At 32.5% G+C, this 24,212-nt stretch overlaps 1 long non-coding RNA gene, 1 other non-coding gene and 2 pseudogenes across 2 annotated transcripts; 1 reads left to right on the top strand and 3 right to left on the bottom strand.

The window, feature by feature from the left end:
• Window positions 1-2,697: 2,697 nt before the first annotated feature.
• Window positions 2,698-3,536, top strand: LOC105778737 (uncharacterized). Its single transcript, XR_001128864.2, has 2 exons — window positions 2,698-2,891; window positions 3,228-3,536. It is a non-coding gene; the product is annotated as an uncharacterized LOC105778737 (long non-coding RNA).
• Window positions 3,537-4,298: 762 nt separating this feature from the next.
• On the bottom strand, window positions 4,299-6,347 carry LOC105778736 (F-box protein SKP2A-like; annotated as a pseudogene).
• An 11,972-nt stretch (window positions 6,348-18,319) lies between these two features.
• Window positions 18,320-24,007, bottom strand: LOC105780442 (callose synthase 12-like; annotated as a pseudogene).
• Window positions 21,007-21,087, bottom strand: LOC128040852 (small nucleolar RNA J33). Its single transcript, XR_008195658.1, has one exon. It is a non-coding gene; the product is annotated as a small nucleolar RNA J33 (small nucleolar RNA).
• Window positions 24,008-24,212: the final 205 nt, after the last annotated feature.

Here is a 24,212-nt window from a genome sequence, read left to right as displayed (position 1 = left end):
TATCTTTAGAAAAGAGAGAGTCACATTCTCTAGATTACTTATGTGCTAATTTGGAATATTAAAACCGTAAGATTCGTAGACTTTAAAAAATCGATGAATTCATGTACGTTTCCACATCTAGTTTTGCTATTGAATTATTCTTGATGATTTGACATGACAAATACTGGTTTCTAGTTTATTAAGTTTTATATCAGATATTATTTTACGGTTCTAACAAGTGGCATATGAGCCTCGTCATGTTGAATCATTGAAAACGAATTGATTCTCTATTATTTTTGGATTGATTCGTTTTTCAAATTTTATAGATTTAATTTTTCGATTATATACTATGTTGAATCTTTATGATTCTTGATAAACTCTTTTAGGTTTTGATTTTATGGTTTTATAAATATATAATTTTATTTTTAATTTATTCTCCAATTATATATAGCAATGATGGCTTCAGTTTGATTGTTGAATTCCAAATTGAATAGAAAATTAATGATATTTGTATGATTTTGATGTCCATTACAATGATAATTGATAAAGAAGGTTTGTGTTGATTGAAATCGTGGCTTTCTATTTTTTTAAAGGAAAGAATGAAAGTTGGATCCACGTTGAACTCTTATTGGGGCAGTGACATTGTTTTGATTTCTTATTCTTTCATTTTTAAAATATATATGGATACAATATTTTAAAGATGAATTTAGCTATTTTTTTGAGTATTTGGAATTAATTCATATATATATATATATATATATATTCATTTTAGGAATTTTATGTTTGAGAATATGTAATGGATTTTTCATACGAATCTATTTAATTATAAATGCAGTTTTGGATTTATTTTGTATATGCAAAATAAGTGAGTAGCATTTTTTATTATTATATGCATATACATATAAACGATTTTTGAGAGTATACTACAGGATTTTACATGTGTGAATTGGTTTTAATTGAATCTATAAATATTTATGGTTTTAAGTTTTGTGTGTACTGATGCTAAGATCATTGAAAAATTTTATAGATTCAATTATATATTTTTTTGCCAAATTGGTTTAATGGGTATTCGTTGAAGTTGTTAATTTTATGCTATGAATATATATTCAATTTTTGGGTGCTTTGATGCAAATTTATGCCAATCATGATACATGTTTAAAGAATTTGGTTTTAAATTTGGTTCTATTATATAAGTTTTGGCATCTTATGATTTCAAATATTTGGTTAAATTATGATGATATGATTTATTGTGTGACTTGTAGGATATGCCAACTATTATTGTCGAAACCGTTTTTTGAAAACAAAAATTTTAGTTTCGACTTAAAAATAAAATTGGAGTCGCCACCGATCCTTATTTAAGGTGTGATCGGCCCACCTTAAAAATAATTTTGGTCTGCGAAATTTGAGAAAATAGGCTCGGGAGTCAGTTACGCACGAGGAAGGATTAGCACCCTCGTAACGCCCAAAATTGGTACCAAATTGATTTTTTTTAATGCCTTGGTGTCGAAAATTTGAAAAGATTTTAAAAGGAAACTTTTTTATTTCATGAATGGATTAGAATAATAAGACAATTCTTATTTCAAAGAAATAAAACACCACACCCAGTGAGTTAGGGCACAATGTTTTTAAATCTTCAAAATACCCGAATATTGCCTTTTGTTCTTGAAAATTCTTATTTCGGGAAGTCAAAAATATCAGGACCAGTAAGTTAGGACCCAACATTTTGAATCCCCGAGAATAAGCTTCATTTGAAATTTGAAAATTTATTGTGAAATGAATACTTAGCTCGTTAAATTCATCGAAAAAAAATGATCACGATCCAGTAAGTTAGGACACGATCTTTCTCGAGAATCATGATTGCCAAATATTAAAATGTTTTAAAAACACAATTTTTATATTAACAAAACCAAAAATATACTTTCTTTTAAAGTATGATAAAACGTTCGTGCATATATATACAAAAATCACGAAAATGAATCAATAATACAATGTACATGCATTTTAAAAAATAATAAACATAATAATGTATAAACATAATATATTAGTAATTATAAAAATATGGACATATGTATATAAAAAATTTAAAATATATTTATAAAGGTATAGAATAATATATATCTATGTATACATATATATAAAATATTTGGATCATAAAATATAGAAAACATATATATATTATAAAAGTATATACGCATACATATGTATATAAGGCTAAGAAAAATAAAATAATAATAAAATCTATGATATGTACATATTATAAAATTGTATAAACATATGAATTATAAAACATGAAAATATAAATAATTATAAAATACAAATGTATATAATATATATATATAAACTATATACAAAAAAATTGTAATAATAATAATAACAAAATACGTACTACATATATATTTAAAACATTTAATATATATATATATATTATATGCGCACACATATATACATACAATAATAATATAATAATTAACAGTAATAAACAATAAAAATAACATAATAAAAATAAACTAAAAAACAAATTAAGGACTAAATTAAAATATCAAACAGAAGTTGAATGCCGAATTTTGAAAATAAAAACAAGAAATGGAGTAAATTAAAACAGGTGCAATAGATAAAGGACCGAAAAAGTAATTTTCCAACCCACCCTAAAACGCTGCACACTATTGGACCAATTTGAAACGAAAATAAAAGGTGCAGTCAGATTTAGAACAAATAAATAAGTTAATTTTAAAAGCACCAAAAATCATGAGGACTAATGGCGAAAATAGTCCATTTTGAACCCTATATAATCCCATTTTAGAACCCTAAAATCAATTCCCTTCTGCCATTTGAAGATTTGCGCCGCAGCCTCCCTTTCTCTGCCATTCTCCCAACCCCGACCAAATAACGACGAACGAGGGCGCCCGACGACGGTAAGTTCTCCTTTCCTTCCCCTCTCCGTTTATTATTTTTTCAAAAACAAAGGAAAACAAAATCAAATGAAAACAATAAAAGAACAGAAAGAAAAACAAAATCTGTTACCTTCCCAAAATCCTTTTCTTTCTCTTGTATTTTCTTATTAATGTTCATACAATATTTTTTTTCCAAAAAGCCTTGCTTTTCTGTTTTCTTTTATTTTCTTTAACTTTCGATACCAAAAACCTGTCCCCCCTTACAAAGAATTAATCCCCTTTATATGGCCCTCTACTTGTTTTACCCGTTTTTCTTTTTCTCCCTGCCTTGCTGATGTCGTTCGTGGCTCACTGTAGGCGTGGGTGTTGTGCGAGTGGACGTGCAAGCGAAGACGCGAGGCGGTTATTGCGACGTGTGCTGAAGCTGCTGCAACAGAAGCAACTTCTGGGTTTTCTGTTACCTTAGGTCAATTGGGCCTTGTAGTTGGGATTAGCCCAAATTTATTTGGGCTAGGTAAAATAGATTTTTTATTTTTAAAATTAGGCCAAAATTGGCCTATTACAATTATGATTATGTTTTTTGAGATTTATTGGCTTGAAAATATTTTTTAAGTATTCATGCGAATCTCTATTTAATCATAAATACAATTTTAGATTTATGTGGTATATGTAGGGTAAGTTTTTCTATTTGATTTTGAATACATGTATCTGCGTGAATTGATTTGCTGTTTTGTCTATGCCAAAATTATGAATACATGTGCTTGTTAATTATTCGGCCTTGAACCACTACATTGTTTCTGTTTGATTTTGACATATATGGTTTAGGGCCAGTTCTTTATTGCTTTTGAGAAGTACTTTTGAGAAGTGCTTTTGAGAAATTTGAGTGTTTGACATTGCTGTCAAAAAGTGCTTTTGAAGAATAAAATATCCATTTTAGACATGATATTATAAAGTAACAAATATGTATTTAAATAATGTTCAAATTAGTTAATATTATGATATTTTAGCAAAAATATAAAAAATAATTTATTATAACTTATTGTTAATATTTTAATATATAAGATTAATTTTAAATATTTCTAAGTAATTAATATTAATTATTTATAAAATTTAATTAGAATATATAAAATATATTTAAATATTTAAATATAAAATTAAATATTTGTAATTAGATATTGACACGATTGTATTATTATAAAAATTATTTTTATTTTTAATTAATGCTTTTAACACATTTATATTATTTTATTTTAAAATGTATTTGAATATATAACTCATATTATTTTAAAATAAATACTTCATAAAATAGTTATAAATTATTTTAAAATTTTATTTTATTTAGTACTTAAATAAAGTGAAGATTCCATATAAATTTGTTTAAATGTTGTGATTCTCGTGCTCAATTTCATCTAAATTTCAGTGCATTATTTTCAATCAGTGTTCGTCAACAGAAATAAAAGAAATTGATTTGCAGTTTATGCATTTATCATGTGTTTTAACTAATTTTATATTTACGATTGAGAAAGTCCCAAATTCAACATTAAGACCATAAGCAATGTGAAAATGGAAGAGTTTGGCTTCCGAAAGAGAAACACTGCATAATTCACAACTCAATAGACCAGATCACAACGCCTGAAAATTTCTAAGACCTTGTAGTACATTTACTTACAATATCAACATTAGATTTAATGTCCCCTTTCAATGAGTTGTATGGAGAATACTGTTTAGTGTGCGGTGTGATTGGACCGCACAAGCGCAATGCACGGACATTAAGTTCAAGCAGCCACTCATGACGAGGGAATGCCTTCCAGAGCAGGTGTGAAGAGTGGGGAACGTGTCACATAATGCCTGAACAGCTGAAGGAGTCAGTGCAGTACACTAGCTTATATTCAGACTTTTAAGACCTTACTCATCATATCTACCCTTCATCGGCTACCAGATTGAAGCCTTGTTCTTCACTCGGCTGTGAGCCAGTGAGTACATTGCCCTGTCTGTGATATTCCGGCAATAGTATAGACCAAGCGACCTCAAATGGAGACATCCACTCACCAAAACAATCACGCTATCATCTGCAATACAATGTAAAAGTTGATAAGTCCTCATCTTCAAAGCATGCAATGTTTGCCTTCCGTTCTTGAAAGTGAAAATGGTAAACAAGCTTAGTTATTCAAAGACTGAACATCAACCTGCTTCAGAAGCTAGAAATGACGGTAAAAGTTTTTTGATATTATAGTCCACTCTCATGCAAACTTCATATATGTTTTAAACTGGATTATAGGGAAGCCAATTTAAAGTCAATAAATAGATGGTATCACATTTGAGAATACGAATGCATAATTTTAAATTGTGTCTACCGACAACTATTAGCACTAGGTGCTGCCAGACTTCACTAGATATACGTGGAAGCAAAATGCCATGTCAAATTTCAAAGGGGGATAAATTAGGCTAAAGTGTTGGAATTTGGAACTGAAACAATATGTTGAATTTCAATGTCAAAGCAGTAAGTCATCCTACATTGCAAATACTGAATATGAACCCAATGAAAGCAATACCTGTTATGCGGACACAGCCACACAAGTTAAGGCATCTGAGATCAGGGCATCCATATGCTAGACTTGTAACTCCTAGATCACCAACGTTGTCACACCATCCCAGATTTAAAGAGTGCAACATATTGCAGTTCTGTCCAATAGCCTATACCAATATTTCTGACTCAAGTAAGTCAATTTTCTAATTAGCAAGTAAATAATAGTATTGTTCATACCTGCAATGCGCAGTCAGTTGCAGCTTTAACGCATCCACAGAGATTTAATATTTTTAGTTTTCAACAAAATTTAGTCAAATATTTAAGACCTTCATCACTGAATGATGTGTAGCCACTGATGTTAAGTTTTGTAAGCTTACGGCAACCATGGGCCAAAGCATACAATGAGCGATCACCAAGCTTGAAACTTTCGCTGAGGTCCAGGTCCTGCAGATCATGACAGAATTTTGCAATCGTCTCAACAGCAGTGTCCTCAAGCTGCGAATTTTCTTAGCGTAGTACGAGAGTTAGCAATTTGGTAAATTTAGGAGCAAGGGATAGAACCAAGTTGTTCATGTTCTTCCAGCACCTGCAGCCAGATACCACACAACCCAATTCTAGCAAGGAAGTAAACTACCACAAATAAAATGACAAATCTAAATGCAGCCAAGCATAATATGAAAAAGTTTCCAACCAATAAGGTAGATATAAGATATTTCAACATCTCCACATCAAACAAGCTTTAACCGTTACTACTAAGATTAAATGTTAAGCAAGTTAATAAGCATCAGGGGGCACAAAAATACTACCATAACCACCAATATACATTGATAAATATATTTAAGAATTGATAAACCCGACTAGGAGATTGCTTTCAAGTCATGCATTATTTTATCCTACCTATCAGAAACTAACGTACTAGGTGCTACAAACTTGGAGAACACTGAATACATCTTCCTAAATCAACCAAATACTTTCTTCAAGATTCATAAAAGGGAACAATGGCAAATATATTATTTATAAACTCGTATCATTTATGAAGGTTCAAAAATCAAAAGCATAGCCAAATGAATGGTACTTCAACAAAAAATCATGCAAGTTTGCTAGTTAATTATAGTTAAAACAGAAAGCGACACGAGCAATTGTAAAGGCAATAATCAAGGGCTAACTGAAAATAGAACTTTATGAGGTTAACCCAGACATCTCAAGATGGGTAGGAAATGCAAGTTCAATCAAAGGGAATTACATCTTAAAGAAAAAGAAGATGAAGCTTCGCTAGTCATAATTTCAGACAAAGAAAACGCAAAAACTAAATCAAATCGGCAAAACACGATCTTAATCTTAGACATAAACTATGCAACAAATCGCCGAAAACATTGAAGAGCTAGGTAGGTCACGTGTAACACCCCTTACCTGTATTCGACACCGGAATAGGGTACGAGGCATTACCAGAACACATACATTTGTAAACGTATTGAATCGAGTTATAAAATTTCATCCAAATTAAAATTTTCAAATTATTAACATGCTTTTATAATTCTTCACAATATATATAATGCAACATTTCCTGCCAACCACAATCTCAAATAATGAATTTAGTCAATCAAGCTCAATATCAGATGTCAACTTATTTTCCAACATTTAACTTCAATTGCACTACAAATACTTGTCAAATTAAGGATCGTCTTACGGATTTGAGTACATTGTTTGCCCGGCACCACGATTTGCTTGAATATTTCACAATGCTATAACTCAGTATGGTTTTCTTCACGGAAATACCATACCCACTTTTCACAACTCAGTATGGTTTTCTTTATTGAAACACCATACCTACTTTTCACAACTCAGTATGGTTTTCTTTACTGAAACACCATACCTACTTTTCACAACTCAGTATGATTTTCTTTACCGAAACACCATATCTACTTTTCACAACTCAGTATGGTTTTCTTCACGGAAATACCATACCTACTTTTCACAACTCAGTATGGTTTTCTTTACCGAAATACCATACCTACTTTTCACAACTCAATATGGTTTTCTTCATTGAAATACCATACCTACTTTTCACACTTTGCCATGGATCCACCATGGACTTATTCGTCAATTCATCACTGGCTACTGAACCCACGTACTCAATCCTGTGTATTCCTTAATTTGAACTAACAATCTCATTTTCTTCTTATTTTTACCATAATCATAATTCAACAACAATATACGAATTGTAACATTATATCATTCACACATTAACTATTAATTATAAAAGTTCAGCTGTATGAACTTACTATTTCATTACCTTTCCACACCCGTTTTCTATGCACATCACACAGAATATAAACATATCATTCAACCATAGTCGCAAGCTAGTGTATTTAAACATAACTCTTTTTTGGGGGCTAACCACATGATAAACCATTTCACTAGAGATTACTTAATTTAAATCTTACCGCCCTTTTCATGATCACAAGCATATTTCCAATTACGCACTTACCATTTCAGTGCATAACTTATAAATTTAATGCGGCATAATCCAACCACTACTTGGCCAAAGCCAACATGTGTTAATTCATAAACCATTCATGACATTACTTCATGCCAAATTATATACGGAATATACCATACACACATATTATGAAACTTTATTTTCACACATGAGCTTATACCATGACCAATAATGCCCAAATATAAACATCATTTCTATTTCATCATTTATAAATTAAAATCAAGCATATGACCAATTATACACAAATCATTCATATATTTTCCAATTTTCCTCCTCCTCCTCTCCATTCCACATCCTTAATGTATATAACACACTTAAACAACATTAACTATAATTTCACTATTCACTCACATGTATATTCAAAGCTGTTTATTCGAGTCAGAGTCACTAAATTATTTTTATCCGGAGCTGCAGAGCTCCAAATTAAGATCCATTAATTTTCCCTGAAACTAGACTCATATATCTTCTTACCATAAAATTTTCAGAATTTTTGGTTCAGCCAATTAATACAGTATATTCTTTAAAGTTTCCCCTGTTTTGCTGTCTGACAGTTCCGACCACTCTTCACTAAAAATGAATTATCTAATTGTACAGAATTTGGATGATGTTTCTGTTTATTTAATTTGAAAATATATTCATTAAAGATTCTAAGCATATAAATTATAACTCATGATTATTTTTCTTCAATTTTTTATGATTTTTCAAAGTCAGGATAGGGGAACCCGAAATCATTCTGACATTGTCTCACAAAACTTATTATATCTCATGATTTACAATTCCATTGCTTACACCGTTTCTTCTATGAGAAACTAGACTCAATAATATTTAATTTCATATTTTATTCACCCTCTAATTCAATTCCCACAATTTTTGGTGATTTTTCAAAGTTATACTACTGCTGCTATCCAAAACTGCTTTAGTGCAAAATGTTGATTTCCATTTTGCCCCAAATTTCACAGTTTATGCAATTCGGTCCTTTCTCAATTAACCCCTCAATTAATCTAATTTTCTCAATAAATACTTTACCTAGACATTATAAGTTATTTCACAACTATTGAAATTTAGAATTTCCACATATAACCCTAACTTCAATCTCTTTTACTATTAGGTCCCAAACATTCACTTTCTATTCAATTATTTTGATAAAACCAGCATATGAACAATTTAAAACTCCAATTCCATGCTAAATCATCATATACTTCCAGCATGCATTCATAGCAACTTTCAACTTCTTTCATAGAATCAAAAACTAATGAATACAACAAGTGGCCCTAGTTGTAAAAGTCATAAAAACACAAAAAATTTCAAGAAATAATCAAGAATTGAACTTACCTGCAGTAAAAATATGAAGAACCAGCTTAAGATAACCTTTCTATGGTGTTTTAGCTGATGAGAATGCAGAAAAATGAAGAGAAATCTAGATAATTCCACTTTGGTCCTAACTTTATTAAGTAAATTTTGCAATATTCCAAATTTGCCCTTAATTCTCCTGACTTTGTTGCCTATTTCATGCCTTTTCCGTCCAGCCCAAATAGACTTTGGGTCTATTTGCCTTTTAATCCCTCTTCCTTTTATCATTTAAGCTATTTAATCATTTTCCAAAATTTTATATTTGTTACAATTTAGTCCTTTTTGTTCAATTAATTACCGGAACTTTAAAATTTCTTAACGAAACTTTAATACTAACTTTTTAACACTTCATAAATATTTATAAAAATATTTATGGCTCGGTTTAAAATCTCTGAGTTCTCGATACCTCATTTTCGATTCTAATTATTTTAATATTTATTTCTAGTGCACTATTCACTATTTCAAAAATTTTCCTAACTTCACATTTAACTTATACTCCCTAAATTAATAATATTTTCTACCCATTTTTCGAATTTAGTGCTCTCGAATCACCGTTCTGACACCTCTGAAAATTCAGGCCATTACATTTTCCTCGTCGAATTTGTGGTCCCAAAACCACTGTTCTGACTAGACCCAAAATAGGGTTGTTACATCACGTTTGCATCTAAAAATATCCAACTTTAAGAGCTCAAATAATTGAAATCAATGAGCCGACCAAGAAAGGTCAACAAATAAAGAAGATGAGGGAAAAAAACGAAAGAAACATTTAATGCGATAAAAATCATGAGCCAAAACAATCAATGAAATGAAATGAATTTTCAAAAAAAAAAAAGATCAAGTAGTTTCGTAAATTCATAAATGGGATACAAAAAGGTTTTACAAATTTAGGTTAGACTGTAGCGTTTCCAGCAGAACTGGGGAGCACAAGTTTTACAATTTGGGGAGCATCAAAAACAACTATGTATTTAAACAAACCAAAGTACCTTCTCATGGGTATCTTTTAAGCTTTTAAGCATTGGAGGGTTGCCTCAAAGCAGTAGCAGCTATCCTGAATGAGAAGTCAAATTTCTGTTCTTTTCAGCCAAAAGCACGTTTGTGGGAGAAGACAGTTCCAAAGAACCAGCAGAGGAGAAGAAAGAAAGTTTGTGGGAGAAGACGACAGGTTAATTTGGTCAATTTTCAGCCAAAAGCACTTTAAGCTGAAGAAAAGGAGAAATTTTTAGCTTTTCATTTGGAGAGAAGTCCTTTTCTGATGGTGAAATTTTCTGAAGAAAAGGAGGCTGTTCTTCATTCCCTTTAAGGGAAAAGGTCTTTTTTAGCCAAAAGTCCTTCTAAAACGTGCAGAAGAACGGGGCCTTAAAAAAATGAGTTAAAGATTAATGTTTCCGATTTTTTATTGCGCTATTTAGATAAGCTTATTTTGGGTTATTTCAGAAACTGTAGTGCAATCAGAAATTTTAGTTTTAACCTTTGACTATTGGGTAAATTTTAAAATTGAATATTGGTATAATTATATATATTAAAATAACTTAATTGAAGCAATAACTCACCAAAGTGGTCTTTTGTATAATTTATTTTGTTTTAAAATATAAAAGGTTGTGCGTAGGTAACTTAAGTTATGTTAATATTGATCGCCAAAATGAAGGTTAATGATATTACATGTACAACTATGGTAATAAACAGTGACATTTATTCGGCTTTACATGTGAACAATAAATTAGCCCAAAGGAATATTTATGGTTCAACATGTTTTATTGTCAATGTTTGATTGTTACACCAAGATATCACTTACAAGTTAATATTTTGTCCAAATATGAAATATTAAAGTGTCTAATATCTTAAGATGAGGTTTACCTTAATTCAAATTGGTTTGCTTTAAATTTGAAGTCTTATGTGAAGTTGTTTATGATTTATTCAACTATTATTATATTTGCCAACATCATTGTGCGTAAATATATATACATATGTATACTATTATTTTTAATTTGGTTGAAAGATGAAATTAAGAGATACTTTGAAACAAATAAATTCAGATTTTGGCTTTGGGTTTTAATTAAGAATGTCTAATATTTTAAATAGATTAGTTGAAACAAAATGCCGCCAAAGTGACCTCTTTTGCATAGATTAGTTTATTTAAAATATCAAGATGATTATATGTTTTTGTGATTTATGCGTTTATTAACTGACCCAAAAGGTAAGTCAATATTTGATGTAATTTTAATGACATTTGTGATAATAAATGTGCGACAATTATAAAGTACTTTATGTGAGCAATATGTTAGTCCAAAGATTAATTCATTGTTTGACATAATTTATTGTCAATGTTTGATTTCTACAACAAGAGTACCGCTTACTATTAATATTACTATCCAAAGATTTATATTAATGTTGTATTTGGTATCTTGAGATAAGATTCGCCATTATTTTGAATTTATTGTTTACGTATGAATGTTGATGAGAGCTTGTTTTTATTTATTTTTATTTTATATTCAGTTAGTTCATCTTCTGCTACCACAATATCTGCTAATATAAATTCTATACTCATGCATAATAGGACTAATTTCAATGAATGAAAAATACACTTACTTGTAGTGCTTGATTGTATGCACATAGATCTTGCACTAAGAGAAGAACAACCTACACCTCTCATTGCGGAAAGCACCCCTGATGCTAAAAGGGATTCTGAGAGATGGGATCATTCAAATTGCATGAGTCTAGTGATTATGAAGCCCAACATTCCAGAATCCTTTACGGGCACAAAATTTGAAAAGATTACTCAAGCCAAGGGTTTCTTTGATGAAATTGAGAAACATTTTGGTAAAGACGATAAGGTTGAGATGACATCACTTCTGACTTCTTTGATGTCTATGAAGCATAAGGGTCAAGGAAATTCTGAGTGATCTAGGGGCTATGAGTTTTATGATCCCACAATTAGGAATATTTTTTAGACGAGAATTGCAACATTTTTTGAAAATGTTGAGTTTGGAGGGAGAAATAAGGTTAGAGACATTACTTTTGAGGAGAAATTGGATTCTAACTCAGTTCCTGCTATCACTTTTGACAATATTTAGGTTCTCATACCTATCATTGATCAAGAAGTGAATCCAGAATATCAATAAGACAATGTTGAACAACTCCTTAATCAAGATAAGGTAATTGTTCTAGAAGAACAAACTCAACAACCTCAAGAACGAATTCCTTTAAGAAGGTTCACTAGAGAAAGGGTTATAATGGCTTTGGTGGAATATTTTGACCTTAAAACTGCATCAAATGGATGTTAAGTTTAATGGTTTCTAAATGGTAACATTGATCATACATTTATATGGTGCAACTAGAAAACTTTGTGTCTAATGATGCAAATTTAATGATTTGCAAATTAAAGAACTCCATCTATGGGCTTAAGCAGACTTCTAGTCAATAGTATTGTAAATTTTACCCAATGATTATCTCATTCAGTTTAAAGATGAATTTGACAGATAATTGTATATACCACAAGTTCAATGGGAGTAATGTCCTGTCACAGCCCGATTTTTGCCCTAATCGGACATAGTGGTTTCGGGAATACGAATCCGATTCTGAAAAATATTTTAATACTATTTTCTGTGTTTATTATGTGTTAATTTACATGTGTGAAAGTTTCGTGAATTAATTTTATTGTTTGTGTGCTTAATTTAATAAAATGACTTAATCGCGTAAAATGTGAAATTGACTAATTAATGTGTAAAGTGCTAACTTGCTAATGTCTTTATAATGTGAAGTCCTTAATAGGAAATTAGGTCATTAATCAAGATAGTGGACGGCATTATGCTTATAATTTATAGTTTTTATATTATGTATAAAGGTTATAATAATATATTATATTATAAAGTTAATATATTAAAAGACAAACAAATTAAAACCCACATTTTCATCTTATTTTGACCGCAACTAGAGAAAAGAAAAAGAAAGAAACCTAAGCTAGGTTCGGCCATCTTTTGAAGCTTAATTCAAGGTTAGTTTTTGTTCGATTTTTGATAATTTTTACGTTTTTGAGATCGTTGCTTTGAATACTTCAAAACCCATGTCTTAATATTGTGAATTGTTGATGATTTTGAAATGTGCCATTGATGAATGCTTGAGCTTTGTGATAGTTGATGATGAAAAATGAAAGATATGTGAAAGATTAACATGTTTTGTCTTTGAATTTTTGGTGAAATTGAGTAATTAGGGCTAAATTGTGAAAATAATTTTTTTAGGGACTAAAATGTGAAATAAATGAAATGTGTGGACTTGTATGAACACTAGGAACATTCGGCCCTAGTATGGCGTGATTAAATTTTTTGTATTCTGTGTTTTGTGCAAAAAGGACTAAATTGCAAAAAGTGTAAAATGTTAGGGGCAAAATGGTAATTTTCCCATTTATGTATTTTTGGATTTAATTGAATGATTTGATGAATAAAAAGGCTAAATTTGAATACGTTTAGATCAAGAAACGAAGAAAATAAAATTGGATTGGGGAAAAACGAAAGTAGTCGAATAGTCGAACCTGTCCGTCGATATCTGAGGTAAGTCAATTAGCAATTAAATGTTATCTAAATTAAATATACGCTTATTATATTTATTTTACATATGATAAGATGAAACTTAATATATTCAAATTGAATGAAACTTTAAATTTTATTATTGATAGCCGAACACAAGAATTTACTTTGGTAAGTTGATATTAATGATGCAAATTACATGTATGTTAGCTAAAGTTTGTTTAAAGTTCAATAATATAGAACTAATAGTGGATAATATATGTATATACATGTATAAGTTCTTGAATTTAGTTAAAATTATGTATGTTATATTTATATATATGAAGTTCGGATATATATGTATATACATGAATAAATTCTTGAATTTAGTTAAAAGTATGTATGTTATATTTATATATATAAAGTTCGGATATATATGTATATACATGAATAAATTCTTGAATTTAGTTAAAAGTATGTATGTTATATTTATATATATAAAGTTCGGATATATGTGTATATACATGAATAAGTTCGAATTTAGTTAATGTTGAATGTTATATATGTTTACAAGAGGTTCGGATAGGTATGTATATATGAGTATAAATTCTTGGATTTATTAAAAGTATGGATGTTACATATATATATGTATAATATATTTGAATATGTTTGGATCGAATAAGCATGTATATATATGAATAATTGCTTATATTGAGTATAAGTATGAAATTATATATGTATATGTTAAATTAAAATGTATGTGTATACAAGTATAAGTACTTGTTTGAATGTAAGTATAAAATTATATATGTATATATGTTAGATTTGAATATGTATATATGTACATGTATACGTTTTTTATTGAAATGGGGTATGAAATTATATAGGTATGTGAGATTCGAATGTTAAATGTACATAGTATGTTATAAGTTAAATAGTATGATATTAGTAGTAGTATCTAAAGTATGAAGTTATAGATAAATGTGTTTGGTTGAATCATTGAGATATTAATGTTAGATTTGGTGATTGAACTTTATATATATCCATGTGTTCAAGAATATAAGTTATAAATTTTGGGTTGAATTTTTATGTATGGATTTTATATACATATATAGTTTGAATATGAGTTACAACTTATGTGAAATGAGATTTTAGGCTTAGTGTCTAGAAGGCTTATCGCCAGTGAGATAATTCAGACTTTATGTCTAGCAGGCTTGATGCTGGTGAAGCATTTCGGACTATAAGTCTAGCAGGCTAAAAGCCGGTGTACTGAATAAGGTTTTAAAACCTAGCAGGCTAAGTGTCGGTGATCTGAACCAGGTTATAAGCCTAGCAGGCTAAGTGCCAGTGATCTAAACCAGGTTATAAGCCTAGCAGGCTAAGTGCCGGTGATCTGAACCAGGCTATAAGCCTAGCAGGCTAAGTGCCAGTGATCTGAATCAGGTTATAAGCCTAGCATGCTAAGTGCCGGTGATCTGAATCAGGCTTTAAGCCTAACAGATATGATTTTGGTTATATGTAATGGCCAAATATATGAACATCTGTTTCTATGTATTTGATGAGCATATAAACGTTCGGATCTTTGTGTTTAGTGAGTAAGTACGTATATTGGTTGTTATGAAATTGTTGGATATATATATATGTGTGTATGCATTCGGCATATGTGGATTATAAGTATATATGTGCATTCGGCACATGTAATTGATAAGTATAAATATATGCTTTTGGCATATGTATTTGAATAATTATATATATAAATGCATTCGATGAAGTGCAAGCGATAAGTACACTAACAATCATTATATGCGTTAGTGAGTATGTTTATAACTTGGTTATATGCATATAATGAATATACATATGTTCGTTTATATGTATTAATTAAATATACATTCTTTTAGATATCAACAAAATGACTTAAGATAGCAATGTTTGAATAGTAATTATATTTGGCATTTGTGATCTCAATAAATTTACTTAAGGAATTATATGATTATTTTATATGTATTATAGATATGCTAAAGACTTACCAAGCGATAAAAGCTTACTTTGTTAGTTTACGTCCATTTGTTTTATAGATAAAAGCAAAGCTGCAGGCTCGGGGATTGTCAGCAAAGATCATCACTCTATCTATTGTCTCGGTATTGAAATGTTTAAATTTTAACTTATGGCATGTATAGGCTAGATAATGTTTTGGAAGTCGTACTTTGATGTACTGTATATATAATTAATAGCCATACGAAAATGGCTTATTTTCTTATGGTTTAATGGGATCGAAATGTTTTGTTTTGTTTTAAAAGGTTAAAGTAGAATATATAATTATACTTACTTAAAATTTGACAAAGCTTAATATATTTCAATTTATATATATATATACAATGCTTATATTTTGATTTGGAAATAGTAGATTTAAACCTGTATTCAAACGAATTGCATATAAATGTTAAATTCTTGAATTCTACTAAACGTCTGTATTGAATTGCGTTTTGTCCAATAATACCTCGTAACCCTAATTTGACAACGGATACGGGTTAGGGGTGTTACATGTTCTATATTTGGTTTTATATGTTAATGACATATTACTTGTCAATAATAAGTTAAGTCTCGACCAATACCCTAAGAATGATTTTGAGATAAAGGAAATGCATAAGATTTCCTACGTCTCAAGAGTGGGGAGTCTAATGTATGCTCAAGTATGTACAAGTCCGAACATTGCGTACATTGTTGGGATGTTAGGAAAATATTTAAGCTACCCTTATTTGGACCGTTAGATAGTAGCTAAGAGGGTTATGAGGTATCTTTAGAGAACAAAAGATTACATGCTCACATATTGGAGGTCTGGTAAGTTAGAGATCATCAGGTATACAGACTCCGATTTTGATGGAATATTGATGCAAAATTTTTTCACTGGGGTGAAAATTGTGACAATAATTGGTAGTCATTTATTCCAATAACAACAGGAACACATCAAAGTCAAAACACATAGACTTTAAGTTCCTAGTCGTTAAAGTAAAAGTTCAGAGTGGTCAGGTGCCTATAAAGCATATTGAGACAAACTCCATGATTGCAGATCCGCTTACTAAGGGATTATACCTGAGGTTTTTCATGAGCACACTGCTGATATGAATGTAATGTCATTTAAGGATATTTGATTTTAGTGGGAGTTTGTACTTTTAAATGCTTTTATGTTATAGACACATTTTCAATTATTTCAGTTTATGCATATGAAGTTTATTTTCTGCAGAAATAAAGTTTATTTGGTTTATTCACACTCTGGTTTTGGTAAGGTTTAATCTCACTAAGGAGGACCAGTTGAAAATAGACATGTTTAGATCATGTTGCATGTAATTTCCATGCTACGCATCCATATTTGATCTATGTTATTTAGTTGTTTTAATATATGTGATCAGGGATGAATTTAGTTATGATATATGTAATGAAAGTCGTCTTTGTTTTGTGTTAACATAATTAATGGACGAGATTGTTTGGAATACCTTTTTGGATATGATAGTAAAGTTTTGAGCTCATAAGGTTATATAATGACATGTAATTATAGAGTAATTAATATATGTGGTCCAAGTGGGAGATTGATGGAAATTATGGACATCACATGTATAATAAGGGTAACTACATGTTATTATTTACTATTATAATAGATTAGCCCAGATTAAAAGTGATCTAATTTGGTTAAGTTTTATCGTGCTTTAATTATTAAATAAAGTATGGGTCAATTATGTGTAGATACTCTAGTAACTAATTTCTAATTGATGATGGATTGATTAGAAATTGGGGCTAATGTGTCAAAGTTATATATTAAGGTTATGGTCCCCAAATTATATATAAGATATCTTTTCTAATACCCCATCTTTAGAAAAGAGAGAGTCACATTCTCTAGATTACTTATGTGCTAATTTGGAATATCAAAACCGCAAGATCCGTAGATTTTAATAAATTGATGAGATCAGGTATGCTTCCACATCTAGTTTTGTTCTTGATTTATTATTGATGATTTGACATGACAAATCTTGATTTATGGTTTGTTAAGTTTTATATCAGATATTATTTTACGGTTCTAACATAGGAATGTCATGAACCTTACCACAACACCCAACACTTATCAATAGTTTTATGATATGTTTAGTTTCAAAAGTAGCATGTTTTGTTGACCATTTTTCCAGTTTCTTTTCAACTATATTTAGCTGATTATTGTTCTTTAGATTCCTTAAGCATTCTTTGCTTTAAAACAATTTCTATATCATAAATCACTATAATTTGTTTCAACATTTTAAAAGCTTGCTTTATAATTTGGTCTGACTAATTTTGTATGTTTTTGTCAATGCAAGTTCTCTCCCACAGCTAATTGGTCCTTTCTTGTTGAAAATTTCCAAGTTTCCAATTGACAGACACAGAAGGTGTGGATAAAATGGGGCATTCATTATAACTCGATTATTAGCTTATTGATCAGGTGTTCATCTTAAAACCCAACAACCCTCTTTGTAATATGTGAATTGACAGTGATTTATTGCAAATCAATTGTAGAAGAAAAGATTGCATCAAAATTTTTCACATCCGGGTGGGATATTGATGTTACAAGACCCTTAATGTGGTCTCATTCAGTGGACCTTGATGGAAACCCCATTTGGGGTCTTTGTAAAATATGAACTTCTGTCTCTGTTTTGCTACTGTGTTTTCTACTGTCAACAAACCAGAAACTACCGGCACTTTTTTAACTATTCTATACAACCAAAGACAAATACATTTTTTCTTTACCTTGGAAAATTCCATCTAAAATTGAATACTACACCAAGCCTGACGAAATCTCATCTCATATCATATCCCCTTGTTTCAAACTCCAACTAATGGTGGCCAAGGAATCTCCATAGGGACTCAACACAAGTCTGCAAAATGTAAATCCATTACTCAGATTATAAAAGCGTACTCAAACAACATTTAGCAAACAAAACCATCACTCTACTAATCATATGAGCAAGGCTACAAAGTGCTGATATATACCTGAATATTTTATGAGTCAGTCAGATTTTTTCCGGTAACAATCTGGAAGATTTGTAGACCCCTGCTAAATGCTTCATTGAATAAGATCCTTGTCTGCATTGATTGAAATCCAAGCATCCACGACAAACATGCCACGGGGGCCATAACAATCATCCCAAACAGTATATCATATAGTCGAGCCACATATACAACGGATTCCCAATGCCTTGTAGACTGCAGAAAGGGTCGAAACACTTAGGCGATCGATATAAGTCCCCAGCCAGTGGGAATAAAAGCTAATAAACTGGTGAGGATGTCAATAAATTTGAAGGAAGTAAACTCGAGTCGTGCAATTACAACGAGTATTCCGAAAACAATGACCAGGAACTGAACCAGCTGAAAGTAGATATGTTCCTTAGATTATAAATGCCACAAAAATGTAGATCTAGGACAGCAAGTATACATAAATACTGGTACTATTAGCAGCAATTCCCAGCTGGTATACCATTCCATACTGGAAAAAGAAAAACCAAAGGTCTAGAACTATCTCCAGTATCTTTCCCTAGAGGCCAGTTGTCCTTAGATGATCTTGCTCCTCGTACCACCATCGCTCCCAGCTCTGTTCAGCCTTTGCAAAAACACCACCATGGTACCATATCCAGTTCATAAATTCATCAAAGTCATCAACAGTCTTTAACCAATCAAAACCAGAAGGATTGAATACAAAAGGTGCCATTATCCATGATAGGACCAGAAACCAACTTGAGATAGTCATAGCTATGTAAACAAATGTGTCCTTTGCAACAGGGTTGTGAGATGCATAAACAGTAAGTATGAGCCCAAACTCAATGGCCTTTATAAAATGGCTGCGAACATACAATCTGTAATTTTCTGCAAAGCTTTTATGCTGCACAACAAAACCACGGCCAGTTCCCCGATACTTGGCTCTACCATGAAGGACAGTCCGGCCAAAGAAGTGAGTACGGGTTCCCATGGTGAATGTGTAGAAAACTAATGAAAGCTGAAATTGCATTGTCAAGAAATCCCAAATAGCTTGAAGGAATCCATGCTCAAGGGAATTCTCTACTATCATCGGAAGAGCAATGAAAATACCAAGTTGGATGATGAACTGCTGATTTAAGATGGCACTAAGTGCTTTGTTGTTGTTGTTGTTGCTTGCCAAGGCAGCGATCTCAACGCCACTGAGAGCAAGATAAAGTCTGCCCCACAGAAAAGCATATACAGTAAGAATAACCATCAGTGTATTGAAAAAAAATCCTACAGTGGTATAAAAGAATGATAACATCCGGAAGAAGTCCAGTCTATGACCCAGTCGATAGACATCTCTGCTGAGAACTTCCTCACCATTCTCACTAGCAACCTTGGTTTCAAACATCGAAATTTGATTCAACCCAACATCCCTTCCCTTCCCAACCTGGATGTATTCATGATGCGAGACATTTCCTCCTCGCAAAGTACAATTAAAGCCAGTAAAAATGTCCTCACTAATATTAACCACTCTGGAAACTTTACTGATCCCACGCCGGGTCAAAAACCAAAACCTGTTAAAGATATATGGATGGCCATAATGTATACGAATCTTCAGAGGATTTTCCAAGACACGCTGTCCTAAAGTGACGAAACTTGTTTCTTGAGCTGACATAAACCAATTAACTGATGAAACAGAACTGGTAAAAATATGTTCCCTGGCTCCCAATATGGTGGGCTTTCGTATACCATAGTAGGGCTTGTATTCCTCCAAGAGATTGCGCATTTTCAGTGCCTCCTCAAAGTAATTTTCTTGGTTCATATCAATAGTTTGAACAGCATCACCACGGGTGAATATGATGGCATGGTTTTGATTCTCTGGTTTGCCCTCTCCAATCTTCAATAGACCAGGCAATTGGACATGATAGATTTCCACCTCTTTTTGTAATTGTTGATCATACTTCACAAGAACAGAGTAATACTCCTTCTCATCCCTTCCAACTGAAACCTCATCAACATAGGCAACTCGAAGAGCTTCATTGTGTTTCATCAGATACAAGATTTCCTCAGCATGTGGATCCTTTTTGTCCTTTTGAGCCCCATATATCTGACAGGCAACCACATATGTGAATTTCATCAAAGAGGCGCCTTTCTCATGGCCTTTAAATAGCAAATTCAGAGAACTACTTGCTCCACCTAAACTCCTGGAAGAAGGTGACACCTTAGAGTTGAAACCATCCAAACTAACATCTTCTCCCACAGAACCAAGTTCTTGTATCCCTTCTCTAATATCCATCTCCGAAGCAGAATCAAGGAAAGCCAGCATCTTTAGAGCTCTATAATAGTACATCATTCCTCTAACAGTTCGAAAAAGTGTCTGACCTCTGTAAGATGCCCAGAGCCTCAAATCTCTTAGCTTGGTTGTCCATATCTCATCATCCTTGACCATTCCTTCTCGTCGCATTCTTTCCATGAAATTTTTCCAATCATCATCATATATGGTCCACAAATAATATAGGATAGAAATTCCATCTTCGTTCTCAGTCCAGAGCTGTTCTTTGCTATAAAGCACTTCTTCATTATAGTAAGGGTGAGGACACTAAAAGCCATCATCTTCTCTACTTGAGGAGCATGAGGGATATTCATGAAAACTGAATTGCTAAAGAATGCAATTCGCCGTCTAGCCTCAAGATTAACTGGAATATTCTGTATGGAATCCCTGGAAGTAAGAATTGTATGCAAGCGCCTAACTTGCCGATAGAACTTCTAATCATTGGGGTCAGGCAACTTAACAACTTTTTCAAACAGCAATCCTGCCATGGAAGCAGGGTCACGAGGTGCCAGTCCATCCTCCCTAAGTTGTTCAATGGTCCTCTGGTCTTTGAAAAAATCACGAATAGCAATCTCATACAAGGCCTGCAAAATATACACCACCTGGCTTGCATCTTTCTTGGGCTTGGTCAATATCTCAACAAGTTGTATCAACTTCGAATGAATCTGGGGTAGAGAAGTCATTTTGAATGTCTTGGTAAACTTCTCAATCTCAATAGAATGATCAATTTCATGAAATAGAACAGCAAAAACGGAATACTCCTCAAACTTGGCATTGAGGATTTCAAGCATCATGTGCTTGATACTGTCATAAGATTCAATCACAGCACAACGCCCGTACTCGTTCTTGCTGATTTTATGCCAGAGCCACTTATCAGGGGCATCCACCAAATTTAGGGCCTATCAGAACAGTGGTTTTGGGACCACAAATCCGATGAGGAAAAATTTATTTTTACTATATTTTTATGGCCTACAATCTCACGGAAAGATAGTAAAAATAAAAATAAATTGTTAATTATGTCATTCCATACCAGAGCAAACTTTCGAACCTCAACCTGGTTTGACTCGAGCTTCCTGTAAGGTTGCCCAAGCCCATATCTCAGCTTCAACCTGCTAATAGCATTATTAAACTTGCTCTTAAATGTTGGTCTGGCATCCAATAACTATTCTTCTCGCATCAGATTGAACTACATTGCACTGGCAAAGAACTGAAACCTAAGCTTTAACTGTTGGATGTTTCTAATCTCACCTAAATGCTGCAATAACCCCACTCCTGCTCCCACAAAGGAGGAATAAATTGAATACCAAATTTGAATGTCCATGAAGTAAATAAACACTACAGGTAGCCACAACAAACCAACAGCCAACTTGATACTACCACCAGGCCACTCGTAATCCACATTGTTAAGACCCAACAATTGTTTGGTCGGTTTAATCATGGGTTTAATCTGCAAGAAATAACTAAATGTAAATTTCGTAGCTAAAACCAATACCCAGAACAGAGTATTCTTAATATTATCAACTAGCCCTTCCCTCAATCCCCGACCAACAAAACTCTTACTCTGAAACCACCATGTCAACAAGTAAAATATTTTCCAATTGGTCTCCTCTATAAAGTTCCAAACCCAAGGAAGAACAAATAAAGCTAATGCCAATAACTCTGGCAAGACATAAACACATGCAACTAGTAGAAAAAAGACCACCCTCTTACCAGCCTCAGCACTCCACCTTCTATCATGGTTCCACTGCGACCAGATCCTTACATAACAAGCAGCAAAAGTCACAATCCAGCCAGCAGCAACAACCGCTTTTGACACCATCCTAAAGCCAAGCCCGCAGGTGTCTCTCGAAACACGGCTATACTGCATCCCTACATCTAATATAGCCTATAAAAGTCTCATCCCACTCTAAGTAATAAATACTGTCAAAACCTTAACTTGAACATCGTTACTTGTCAATGTCTGCCACGGATACCCCTTCTCTTCCCATGCTACAATAATGGCAGCCTGAAGAAACAAAAACTGCATAACCCAAAGCCTATCAAAACTCCTGTAAATATTCCAAAACGACCTTTGCTCAACGAACCCAGTTTTCCCAACATTTTTACTTCTACTGGAAGTAACAAAAAATTTGCTACCCACATCAAGCGGCCACTTAAGTTTCTTAAAACATCTCTTACTCCAAAAATAATCATTCAAATCATCATAATTCCTCCAAGCAGTATGCGGCGCCGTTCTATTCTTGCTATTCTCAACTTCAGCCTTTACAATATCGTATATCGACTTCACCACGCAGTGTAAAAACGCATTTTCTCCCGATAACGACGACATAACGGGCTGGCCAGTGTTTTCGTCGATGTAATCTTCTAAAATCTTGTTTAATTCCATGGCCATGTGATGGAATATGTAGCAGATTCATTCATGCATGAACCGGAGGTTTGCAGATTCGCCCCAGATCAACAAATAAAGCCCCACGTACAGTAATTCACGGCGGTGATCAGAGTTAGAGTGGCTACTTTTAGAGATCTATACGTTCGATTTCTTTCCTAAATAAGAGCACCAGTTAGTGTAGTTCTTGAGGAGTTTTCGGCGGAACGTACGAAGTACGCCGGCGTCGAGAGTGTCAATATTCTCCGGCGGAGGGGATAGCCACATCTGAGAGTTGGCCAAGTGGAGGACGAGGTGTTCCCTCTGGTTTTTGAAGTTGTCGTGTTGGAAACAGAAGAAGAGAGCCAGCCAGTCTAGGAGGTCCATAGCAGGATGCCATTGTCCATGAGGTGGCAGTCGTAGATCTCCAACGGCACGTAGAGCAGAAGCAATAGCTCGTACTTCAGGAAAACGGAGAGAATGACGGCGAGGAGGTTGTGGACAGGTATTATGTTGTACGGCTCATCTTCAGGCGGAGTGGTCCAGGTCTGGCCTGACTTAGACCCGGGACAGTAGTGGCGAGGCATTGCATCAAATAAAAAACGAAAAATTTGAAATTAGGGCTTTGGAGATTCAGTTGCAGGAGAAAAGGTGGCAACTTCAGTTTTTTCTTTTCCTTTTATTGAAAAGGAAGATGCTACTGGTAATAGATCGTGAACATGCGTATTATGCGGCTTTCTAACGCTTTTTTTTTTTAATTAAGGTTAATTTGTATTTCGTTTTTTGTCCTCA

Source organism: Gossypium raimondii, chromosome 4 (genome assembly GCF_025698545.1).
Source record: "Gossypium raimondii isolate GPD5lz chromosome 4, ASM2569854v1, whole genome shotgun sequence".
NCBI lineage: Eukaryota > Viridiplantae > Streptophyta > Magnoliopsida > Malvales > Malvaceae > Gossypium > Gossypium raimondii.
This window is presented reverse-complemented; position numbering and strand designations above follow the sequence as displayed.